This window comes from Globicephala melas, chromosome 18 (genome assembly GCF_963455315.2).
Source record: "Globicephala melas chromosome 18, mGloMel1.2, whole genome shotgun sequence".
Lineage (NCBI taxonomy): Eukaryota > Metazoa > Chordata > Mammalia > Artiodactyla > Delphinidae > Globicephala > Globicephala melas.
In genome coordinates this window covers 48,065,749-48,077,087 of record NC_083331.1, presented here as the reverse complement: position 1 = coordinate 48,077,087, position 11,339 = coordinate 48,065,749, and the positions used below count along the sequence as shown (strand labels likewise).

At 39.9% G+C, this 11,339-nt stretch overlaps 1 protein-coding gene across 1 annotated transcript in view; it reads left to right on the top strand.

Moving 5' to 3' along the window:
• The first annotated feature begins 3,853 nt into the window (after positions 1–3,853).
• The window catches only part of KLF12 (KLF transcription factor 12), a 580,319-nt gene continuing 572,833 nt past the window's right edge, over positions 3,854–11,339 (top strand). Inside the window, exon 1 of the mRNA XM_060287905.1 lies at positions 3,854–3,906. The gene's annotated coding sequence lies outside the window, so the exon portion shown is untranslated. The remainder of the gene's footprint in view (positions 3,907–11,339) is intronic.

Here is an 11,339-nt window from a genome sequence, read left to right as displayed (position 1 = left end):
GTTCCCTCTTCAAAGTATTTCTCAAGGCTTAATAAGGAGAGGGTTTTCTATGGCTATTTAGGGAACACAGAAAGTATGTAGGATTCACATTATACATCTAGTCTGTTGATTGCTTTCTGTATATTATGGCAAATAATTTATGGCATCTTAACCGTCTTAAGCATAATCACCATTCAGTACAGCTTTCTGTCCGTCAACCTACCTAAGAATTAAAACTAACTTGCCTTCTCAATGAATGCAGATAATTGCATTTATGTTAAAAAAAAAAAGTCAGGTTAACCTGAAACTATACTTTTTCTCTCTTTAGCATGTTTGGAATTTAGTCCCATATATTTTCCTCTATGTATGTTATAATCTAAATTGCTAAATATATTTATTTCATTTTTCTTTATTTTATTTTATTTATTTATCTATCACTAAGGTAAACAACATCGTTGAATGTTCTGAAATCTAACTCTAGTTATCAATTTGAGATGAAGATTGGGGGAAAGAGGCTTAGGACCTGAGGAGAACTGGCTCAAGCGAGGCAGGACTAGCCCACTAAGACCAAGAAAAGAATCTCTAGGAGCTACTTCGGTTGCATCCACTGGTAAAGGAAGCTTAAAGAATCTGGGGTTTGTGGATATTCCAAGCCCTTCAAATCCTCCCATAATTCTTATTTCAATATTATGGGGCTTACTCTGTCCCATTAAATACTTTAACTTTCCCAGAAGAAACCTGGAGAGAGGGCATACTAAATAATGTGTTAACCTCACAATCCATAGACAGCCTTTTCCTTTGTTTGTTGGGTACCTCAGCTCTGCAGCTGTAAGAGTCAAAAGATTCTAGCAACATCATCAGATAGAGTGTCCTGGGTTTAAGTTGGTGACTTGAGAGTTTCACATTTAAGCTTGTTATTCTCTTTTTTTAAAGCCACCTAGTGTGGCTAAAAGCAGCCACTCCCAGCCCCACTTGAATTCTTTCATGTTGTTATGTAACAGCAACAAGTTGATACCCAAAGCCTTATCTTCAGTGTGCACTTGATTCCAAGTGACAGCAGGAAAAGGAACTGTTTCACCACTGCTTACCATAATCTGTCACCTTTCTATCGCTGACAGAGACTGAACTTTCACTAATTTTAGCCCAGTTAGGACAGGTAAAAATCCTAGATTTTCTTCTTTTTCAGAGGTCTGATACAATAATCTACTCCTGGAAACAAATTCCATACCACTCAAGGCTCTTGATTGCCCAGAATACAAATGTACATATTTGTTAATATGTAGTCTTTACATGTTATTTAAAGATGGAGACTTATATATAGTCTCTTACATGATATTTTGCCCCTTTATCACTTCCTTTATTATCTTTTTTTTCAGATAGCATTCAAAAAAAGCTAGCAGGCTTCTACCCAATCTTGTTTGACTAGTAGGGGCAAATGAAGTTGCATGCTTAAGCCAAAGTACTTTTTATTTTGAGATTGAAAAAAATTTTTAGGCTCTGTTTAGAAAATATGTGCATATATATATTAAGGAAATTGAGTCCACAAACAGGTAAAATATATAGATGTGAAGACGGTAATATTCTTATGTTCTGTCTATTCTCTAATTGTATATTTTTGCCAGGTAAACATAACACATTTCAGAGTAATTTTCCTTGTACAGTGATTATTGATATTATTCTGTTAAACACTAGGTCTTTTCAAAAGTGTCTGTTATTTTAATGCATATTGATCTAAACTGATTAACTTGTTTTGCATTTTTTTAATTTAGTTTGCTTTGCTCCCATCACCTTTTTTTTTCAGAATTAATGACTGCAAATCTTGTGCTTGCTTTTGCTCCTTAAACTAATTTGTTTTTCTTAGTGTGTCTTAAGACCAATTGGCACACATATCCCGATATTTTTTATCTTTCCAAGCATTCCCTACACATTTAGAATGTGTCTATTTTCAGTAACTTCATTATCCTCTTAACCGCAGGATATATTTCTTCATTGTTTTTCTATTTGAAACCGGATTTTATTACTTAGGCTCTCTCCTGCAATTAATTTACCCTAGTTGAATTGCTGTACTTCACCTGGAGAGAGCAGCATGCCTCTGGTGGTCCAAGTTATCTCTTACCAAAGCATGCAGTATGGGGCCTTGCAGTCATCAAGTTAATTTATTTACAAACATTTGGAAGCTCCTACTGTATGAAGTACATTGCATATAGCACTCCAGAAGGGATACAAGAGAAATAATCTTCATTTTTAATAGATTTGTAAATTCATGAGGAAAACACCCAGAAGAAGTAAAATCAATCCTTCTTTAAAATGTGAATTAGCCCCAAATGGCATAGTTTATTCATACAATGATTCAGCAAATTTTAATCAATGCCTACTATGCACCAGTCCCTGGGCCAGATTCTAGGAATGCAGTAAAGTCATGGTACCTGACCTCATGGCCTTTGAAGTGTGTCCTGGAAGGCTGGTGGTGAGCAGAAATTGCAAATTACAAAAGACGAGCATTGAATGATCTGGGAGCAGGCAATATGGAAATCGAATCTAATCACGGGGCTCAGAAAAGGCTTCCTTGAATTAATGCTTTTTACACTAAAAAGATTAATAATGTTGGATAGGTAAAGGGGAAGGAGTAGAATACAAGGGCTGAGTGGGTATTGACTAAAGGATTTAGTACCGAAAAGATTTTTGGAAAGAGATAAGCCCTGAGATAGTATGTAAATCAATCTGAAAAAAAAATTTTTTTAAAGCATTAGCTATGTTCTGTATAAAAAAAATTCTGTGTACTAGGAAGGACACAGATTAATGTAAACCACTGATGAACGCATTCCAAGTGGAAGGAACAGCTTAGCAGAGAATGAAAGGCAAAATTATGTGTATGGATTGGCTTGATCATATAAGGAAAGCTGAGGAGTAACGTAAAATGAGGTTGCACAGAGATGAGGAAAGTCAGCAGAATATCTTCTAGAGCATATTTCCTTCAATATCTAAGGAAATATGCCCTAGAAGATAAATATAAAATAAATGAGAGTACGAAGCATTAGAGGCTAGAAGGGGAATCCTTGGAACAATGGGAGTATTCTTGCTTGGATTAGGGTAGTGCCAGATGCTCTTGGTGCCCTGCTCAAATCACTTTGGCATCACCAATCCCGTCTCCACACACACCACCTGCTACCTACCACAAGCATCTGTGACACTCTGCCCTAGGGCTTTCTCTGGTCACAGGAGCATGCCTGGCCTATCCAGGGCACGGGCTGGACGTTTTGAGGAGTTCATGCTTGTAAGCAGGACAGGATAGAAATGTAGTGCATCAATACCCCGGTTCTCTCGCTCCAGCAGAGGGGGCAACTCCAGGGCAGGTTCTCCTCAGTCTTCCAGACTGCCAGCAGAAGGGAACACTGAGTACCTTCTGGTAGCTTTCTCCTCTGTGTTACTTCCCCACTCTCCTACAGTCTTCCTGGGATCCCATGCAAATAAGCTGCTTGTACCAAATCCTCATCTCATGGCCTGCTTCTGGGAGAACCCATAGTGAGCTGTCAGTTACTGAGGAGGCTGAGGAAGAAGAAGTGTTTGAACATGGTGATAAAGGGATAATCCCTTATGGGGTATCTAACCTATGAATTAGTCGCCCATCCCCATAACCTACAGACAACTCCATTCTCTCCTAGTAACAAAGATCTTCTAAATCGCACTGTTTATCCACTAAATGTAGAGTTGGGGATCACCAATGCTAACAGTGACAAAGAGACGTGATCCTTAATTTACACAAATTTACAAAAGTATATTGTTTAGCGCTTTACCTAATTCTGTCCCGGTTACTGATCTCAGGTTGTTTTGGTTACCACCCCACAGAGAATGAGCGCCCATGGAACCAGGACATCTCTGCATTAATAAAGACCTAAAAGACACTTACTTGGAGCACTCATTTTACAGGTAAGGCAACTGAGGTGCAGGGAAGAGAAATGTCTTCGGCAAAGTCACGCGGTCGGTGAGTGGAGGCCTGTGAATAAGATCTAGTTTCTCTGTCAAGTGCGAGCAGCCCACAGCTGTCTGCCATTTGGGGGTGTGGCCAGGGGGGAACCTTCAAAAATAATAGGAAACTGTTGTTTTAGCATATATAGGGTAACAGACTAGACAAACTGTTTGAGGGCAGTTGCTCTCAGTGCTCATAAAAGAGTAGATTTTAGACACAAAAATGACGATTCATAAAATTCTAATACTTGTCCTTTTGCCGCATATGATTTTTTCCCCCTGAATTGAAAGATAATAGAAGTTAATGAGTAAAAGAAGCAGTTCAGTACCCTCAGGTAATGATAAGGTATATCTCTAAGTGACCTGTGTTATTTAATACAAACCAGACTGTTCAACTAAGACAGAGAGTAGCTGTTAGTTACTTCTCAAAACACCACTGACCAGAATTCAGAAATGAAAATCAAAAAGGGAAAGATGGGATCGAGCTGAACAGACCTAGAAAAAGGCAACAGGGACTTCCCTGGTGGCACAGTGGTTAAGAATCTGCCTGCTAATGCAGGGGACACGGATTTGATCCCTGGTCTGGAAAGATCCCACATGCTGCGGAGCAACTAAACCCATGTGCCACAACTACTGAGCCTGCACTCTAGAGCCCGCGAGCCAAACTACTGATGCCTATGCGCCTAGAGCCCATGCTCCACAACAAGAGAAGCCACCGCAATGAGAAGCCCGTGCACCACAACAAAGAGTAGCCCCCGCTCACCACAACTAGAGAAAGCCCACGCACAGCAACAAAGACCCAATGCCACTGGAGTGTGATGGATGTTAATACAGTCGCCCTGTGGAAACTGATTTGGGTCCACAAAATCAGACATATAAGTACATTTTTATTAATCTGTAAGCAAAATTGCGTTCCATATGAAGCTCACAGTCTTCCAGGTGACAAAACTTAATTTCCATCCAATTATGACCTTCTGCCAGGGTTGCATCCAAGTTTGTACGGGCAATGGGGGATGGGGTCTGACAAAGTACCGGAGCATCACTGAAAGTGAGTGGCCGGTGAGATTTGGATCTTGGTTATTGGTCCACACATTTTCCTGCTCACATCAGCCTACACGAGGCCGGCTGGCTTTCTGTGCACGTCTGCATCACTCTGGGCATCAAGGGAAAGTGGCCTGCTTTCCTCGCACCAGCTGGGGAGTGTGGACCCTGGGGAGCTGATGCAGGTCCACCTGCCTGGACACCACTCATGACATGTCTTGGGCTCCCGAGCCATGCTGTTTCCCAAGCCCTCCTCGGGGAAGGTGGCACCAGGCTCTGCTCTGTCTCAGGTTTCCAGCCTCTTCCAGATCCCAGGCCTCTGTCCAAAGAACACAGGCAGGAGGGTTTCTAGGGAACAATCCAAGCTCTACTGCTCTCACCTCCCCCGGGCCACACACCTCCTCCAATCTAGACTCTCTAATTGGGAAAACTAACCCTGAGTGATTAAAACTTCTATCAAATTTTGCCTTATATTTTGAACTTAACTTTTGAAGATCCCAAAAGCCAAACTTTTCACTCTTTTTTTCTCTGTTGTTCGATGTCCCATGGATCAGTGGCTTGAATAGAGAAAGGATCATGAAACAACAAGTGCTATGGTCAAAAAAGTGAAGAGTAATCACCAATTAATGTATAAAAATATGTCTCCAGTGACACTGACACCAGTTTTAATCCTCATTCTGCCTTCTCATGTGTAATATAAAATTTAAAGTGTGATTAAAATTGAGACTGCTGGATGATAGTGAGTCTCTCTGCAAATCCTGGGCCATTTCCAAAACAGTATGGCAACAGTTAGGAAAATCTTGGGGAAAAGCGCTCCTCAAAATCTTCCACTGGTAAAAGAGAAGCTTAACACTGCTCAACCCACCTCCCCACCCTCCACCCCCACCAGTGAGCAGAAGTGCCAGCTCTACTCCGCTAACTCCTGGGAGGCTAAAGCCCTCATGATCCCACCCACTGTGATCTACCCGTTGGGTTGAATGACCCTTGCTGATTCTTTCAATAGGATTATTCTACTGCACTGACCTTTAATACAGTCTCACCCAGATCCACATCGGTCCTCAACTTTTCATCATCACATAAAGGTCAGAAGGGCAAGTTTCAGCCTCTTGATTTGTGATGTCCAGGACCCAGAACCATGAAGCAAGGCAGTGGCAAACCTGGGACTAGAGTTCAGGCATCTTTTTAAGTCATGTGTTTGGCGTTTGTTTTGTTTTGTTTTGTCTACGCTTCTTCTTGTTTTTAGTCACTGGGCCAGGCTGATTCCAGTCTTAGTCATCATCAGAGACTTAAGCCAAGTGTACCTTAAACTTGAAGCTGTTCATTCTTGACTTCTTGATAAGAACTTGGTAACTTCTCAGTAGATACTGACATTAGATTGGAACTAAGAAAAAACTTTGTTTGAACTTTATGGAAATACATGTTTCTCCTCAATATACAGCAGCAGTCACTGGATAGAGTTACTTTTCCTGTATATCTAACCATCTTATTTAGCAAGAAATTATTTCTTTTTCTTTTTTTTTTTTGCATAGTGCTTTTGTTTTTTTTAATTTATTTTATTGAAGTGTAGTTAACTTACAATGTTGCATTATTTCTGCTGTACATCAAAGTGATTCAGTTATACATATATATATGTACACTCTTTTTCATATTCTTTTCCATTATGGTTTATCACAAGATATTGAATATATTTCCCTCTGCTATACAATAGGACCTTGTTGTTTATTCATTCTACATATACTGGTTTGCATCTGCTTATCCCAAACTCCCAGTCCTTCCCTCCCCTCTCCCCCTCCTCCTTGGCAACCACAAGTCTGTTCTCTATGTCTGGGAGTCTGTTTCTGTTTTGTAGATAAATTCATTTGTGTCATATTTTAGATTCCACATATAAGTGATATCATATGGTATTTGTCTTTCTCTTTCTAACTTACTTCACTTAGCATGATAATCTCTAAGTCCACCCATGTTGCTGCAAATGGCATTAAAGAAAATATTTCTTAGAAAATAATTTCTAAACTAGGGACACAATTTTAATTAAATAGAAACCATTCGATATAATAGAAGCTACAAATAATTGCTCTGTGGATGTTCTTCTCTGGTCAATAATAATTTGATCGAACACCTTCCTGAAATTATATCCATCTGGGGTCTCACAACATCATGCAATTGAAGGCCAAATGCAGTTCTGATGAGTAGAGGCTGCTGCTAAATGATACAACATAAAAGCTAAACGTCAAACAACTGATGAGCAATTAAAAACTCAACTAGTCTCTATACCTTAAGCAAATGAATATACTTCAAAAACAATGATGTGATATCTCGTTATTAATCTGAAACGTACGCTCTAGAACACTCAAGGTACCGAGGAAAGTTTTTTTCTTGGTGCCCAAACACCCTCCCTTGTAAACTTGGAGAAAGGTTCGTTCTCACTTATTAAACAGTATTTATTGAGCACCTACTTGGAATGAGTTACCGTGCTAAGCATTATAGGTCCTTTACAGGGATAATAAAAGTGTCCCTTCCTTAAAGTAGTTTACTAGATATTTGTTAAAGAAGACGTGTTTTTAAAATGCTAAATTTCTAAAAATAAGTTCTAGATGTTAGCAAGAGCATCTTGATAGACGCGAAAGCAGCCAACTCTTGCCGGCACCAGTCTTCTCCCCTGATGTTCTTCTCTGGCTACCAAGCCAGTTGCTGCACTCTGAGTGGAGAAACTGTTCTCCATTTAGCTCGATGGCCCAGTTATGGCTGTCTTATCTTTTCTTTAATTACTCATAGAATAACTGAAGTAAAGCCTGCATATTTGAATGTGGTTAAGTAGCAGTTAAGGGACAACAAAAGACAAAATAAACACACACACGCACACACCATGGCACAAGATCATGTGCCCGGGAATGTATATGTATTTACCTTCAGCTTGGGGGTTTCCTCCCTGCTACTCTTACTCTCTCTTCATCTGGAAGGGGCCACTTTCAAACTTTACCTCCTTGGGAGCACCCTCAAGGCCTTTTAGAATCAGCAGACAATGAACGGAATGATCATGATTATGAGCATTGAGGTCAGATAGATGAGTTCAAATCCCAGTTTGGCTACCGTACCTGCATAGATTTAAACCAGTAGATATGTATTATCTTTTGGACAAAGCATGAAGAATACCTTCTTCATCGGGTTGTTTTTGGAATTAGAAGAGATAACAAGTACTTAGCACACTGCCCAGCTTAAGTGCACAGTACGTGGCAAGTATTATCATCATCAAAATAATAATGATCATTTAAAACCCATAAAAGTTAGCAAGACCCAGAGTGAATGGAGTTCCCTCTCTATTTACCTAAAGCCTGACATCTCAGTTTTCATTTTCTGTCTCAGAACCTGCCTCAGCCTAACTAACGGGCACCAGCAAAATCCACTCCCATCAAAACAACTCTGCTTGCACTTGGCAATAGCGATATTAACAGGCGTGAAAAGGACAATTCACTCAATAAAATACACCAAACACACAATCATACATGACACATACATATACTGATCGGAGATAATTTAGTTACAAGTGCATAAAAGGATGAACAATAATTAATGTAAGTGATAGTTCAAGCCTCCAAATGATTAATTAGCAAACATAAAATATATAAACAAAAGAGAGAGAGAAGTGTTGATACATGTTATGCTTTTGAAAAAGGCTCTTTGGTCAAATAAGTTTCAGAAACCCTGATTTTAAAAAGGCAAAAAGTTTATTAGTGCAAGGTTCATCATAATCTATAATAAGCTATGGAGCTTAAATAGTGAATATATAAATCATACTATTTCCCTAATTTATGTATGCTGGACTTTCACAAACATGTCAGTCTTTTTCTATGATGGCAGGGATAGTTGAAGAATTTGTTTTCTATGGAACATTGAGAAATACTGGTAAATTCAAAAAAGCATTATTATTCTAGAAGGCAGACAGCTCTGTGGGCTCTAAGAGGCTGGCAAGTTTTAATGGGAAAGAGATTTAATCTCTTTGAAGAATGGATAGGATAAAGCATTCGATTCCTATTAAGAGGAAGAATAAATAAACTGATACGTAGCTACTTAAAGATAGTTTTTACATATTCACTTATTTATATCCTTCCATCTTTATTCACTCATAATTTTAATATCCACAAGGGATTTGAGGTGTCTCCCAGACACATGTTTACACCTCCCTACCACTTCACTCCCACTTCAAAATTGTCCTTTCCCCTGCGTGATGTGCTGCGGTTTACAAACTCTTCATCTGCAGGGTTCCGGAAATATAATGTGCTTAAGATTGATAGGGACCAGGGGAGCAGTCTTGTCAGTAATACTGATTCTCAGCGCAAATACAGATTCCTGTACTTTTAGCTAGCATCTCAGATGACTCCGGGAAGGTAATATAAGACTGTGCTTTTTGAATGTTGTTTTAGATTAATGTTATTTAGAAAAGATATCTAATTACAAATGTTAATCTCTAATCACACTCTAAAAACATAGATATTTCTCTAGAGAGATGATGATACATAGAGAGATGATAGATAGATCCCAAGAGTTTTTTTAATTGAAGTACGGTTGATGTACAATATTATGTAAGTTATAAGTGTACAATGTAGTGAGTCACAGTTTTAAAGGTGTTACTCCATTTATAGTTATTATAAAATAGTAGCTATATTCCCTGTGTTATACAATATATCCATGTAGCTTATTTTATACCTAATAGTTTGTACCTCTTCATCTGTTACCCCTAGATTACGCCTCCCCCCTTCCCTTTTCCCACTGGTAACCACTGGTTTGTTCTTTATAACTGTGAGTCTGCTTCTTTTTTTGTAATCTTCACTAGTTTGTTTCATTCTTTAGATTCCACATATAAGTGATGTAAGTATTTGGATCCAAAGAGTTTTAAAAACAAAAATTATGAATAGGAATAATTTAGACTAGAGATTTCTAATTCTATGCCGGAATGATCTATCCTAGCAAGGAGGTGGATGACTCAAACTTCTAACTAACTTCTTTATTTCAAAGTTAGAAATAAAGAAAGGAAGAAGGGAAAGAAGAAACGAGGGAGGGAGAGGGTGGTGAGAAGGAGAAAACAGAGCTGATAGTTGCAGTTAAATATTTCTGATTTCATTAAGATGGTTACAAAGGAAGAATTTACCCTATATAATCATGGTTAGTTATAATAAATAGTTTGATTGAGCGCCACTGAATCCAATGCCTGTAGAAAGTAATAGTTAAATCTCGTAGAATCTCAGAGGTTTTGTTCCATTAGTTTGAGTAGCTAACCTCATTTTCCAAATGGAGTCCGGGCACAGTTATATGCTGAAGGTCATGGAAGCAGGGAGTTACAGTGACACAGTCAGTCTTTTACTGTGATGATTGTGTCCTGGTTGAGTCTAAGAACAGGGGGGAAAGGAGGTGTGTCTGAAACAAAGCCTGGGGTGAGGGATTGACAGCTTTTCTATGGCAGAGCCTGCAGTTGTGAGCAACAGCCCACGTCCTCATAACTAACGAACAGGTGCAGTCAGCTGACCCTGCTGGCAGCCCCATCTCTAGGGTTCTTTGGAGGCGGGAGCCTAACAAGACTCATCCACGGGTAAAGAAGGTTTGGGTTAATATCTGTAAGCCGCATTAGCGATGCTATTTTTCAATATGATTTATTGACAAGGGATAACAAAAGGGAAATAAACACACACAAAACATGGCACGTTATGGTGTAGCTTGCATGATGCTTGAGAAAAGGGGCCCCTGCCTGTGTGAACCAGAACCCCCAACTGTCAATTTCAGCCTATCCCAGCCCCATCCCCCCTCCCACAAAGATCACCTGCCTTGTGTGTTGTCAGCGGAACCCATCTGGGCACCAAGGACTGACTCAGCCTAGCAGAATTAGAAGCTTTCCCCTGTCCACTTGCAAGTGGGGTCTGGAAGCTGTCCATAGCTGTCTTAAGTCATAGAACCTGGAGGTCAACAGAATCCTCTGGGCCACGAAGAATAATACCACCTGGCCCTTCAGTTCAAGTTTGCAGTGTGTGGTTTCTCTTGACAATATCTTCCTCATGGTGGGGAATCAGGAACCTGATTCTGAACACCAGCCAGCCAATTCAGGAGTTGGGCCTTTCTTACTTGGCAGAGGAGAGTAGGAAGATGGGAGAGGACAGGAGAATTTTAATCCCCAACGAGAAGGAGGTGGGAAGGCAGAAGCATTGGGAACTTCGCCAAGCAGACTGTGGTTTCAGGCAGGGGCCCAGTCACAGTGAATATCTGGATAGTAAAAACCCACACTACAGGGCTTCCCTGGTGGCGCAGTGATTGAGAGTCCGCCTGCTGATGCAGGGGACATGGGTTCGTGTCCCAGTCTGGGAAGA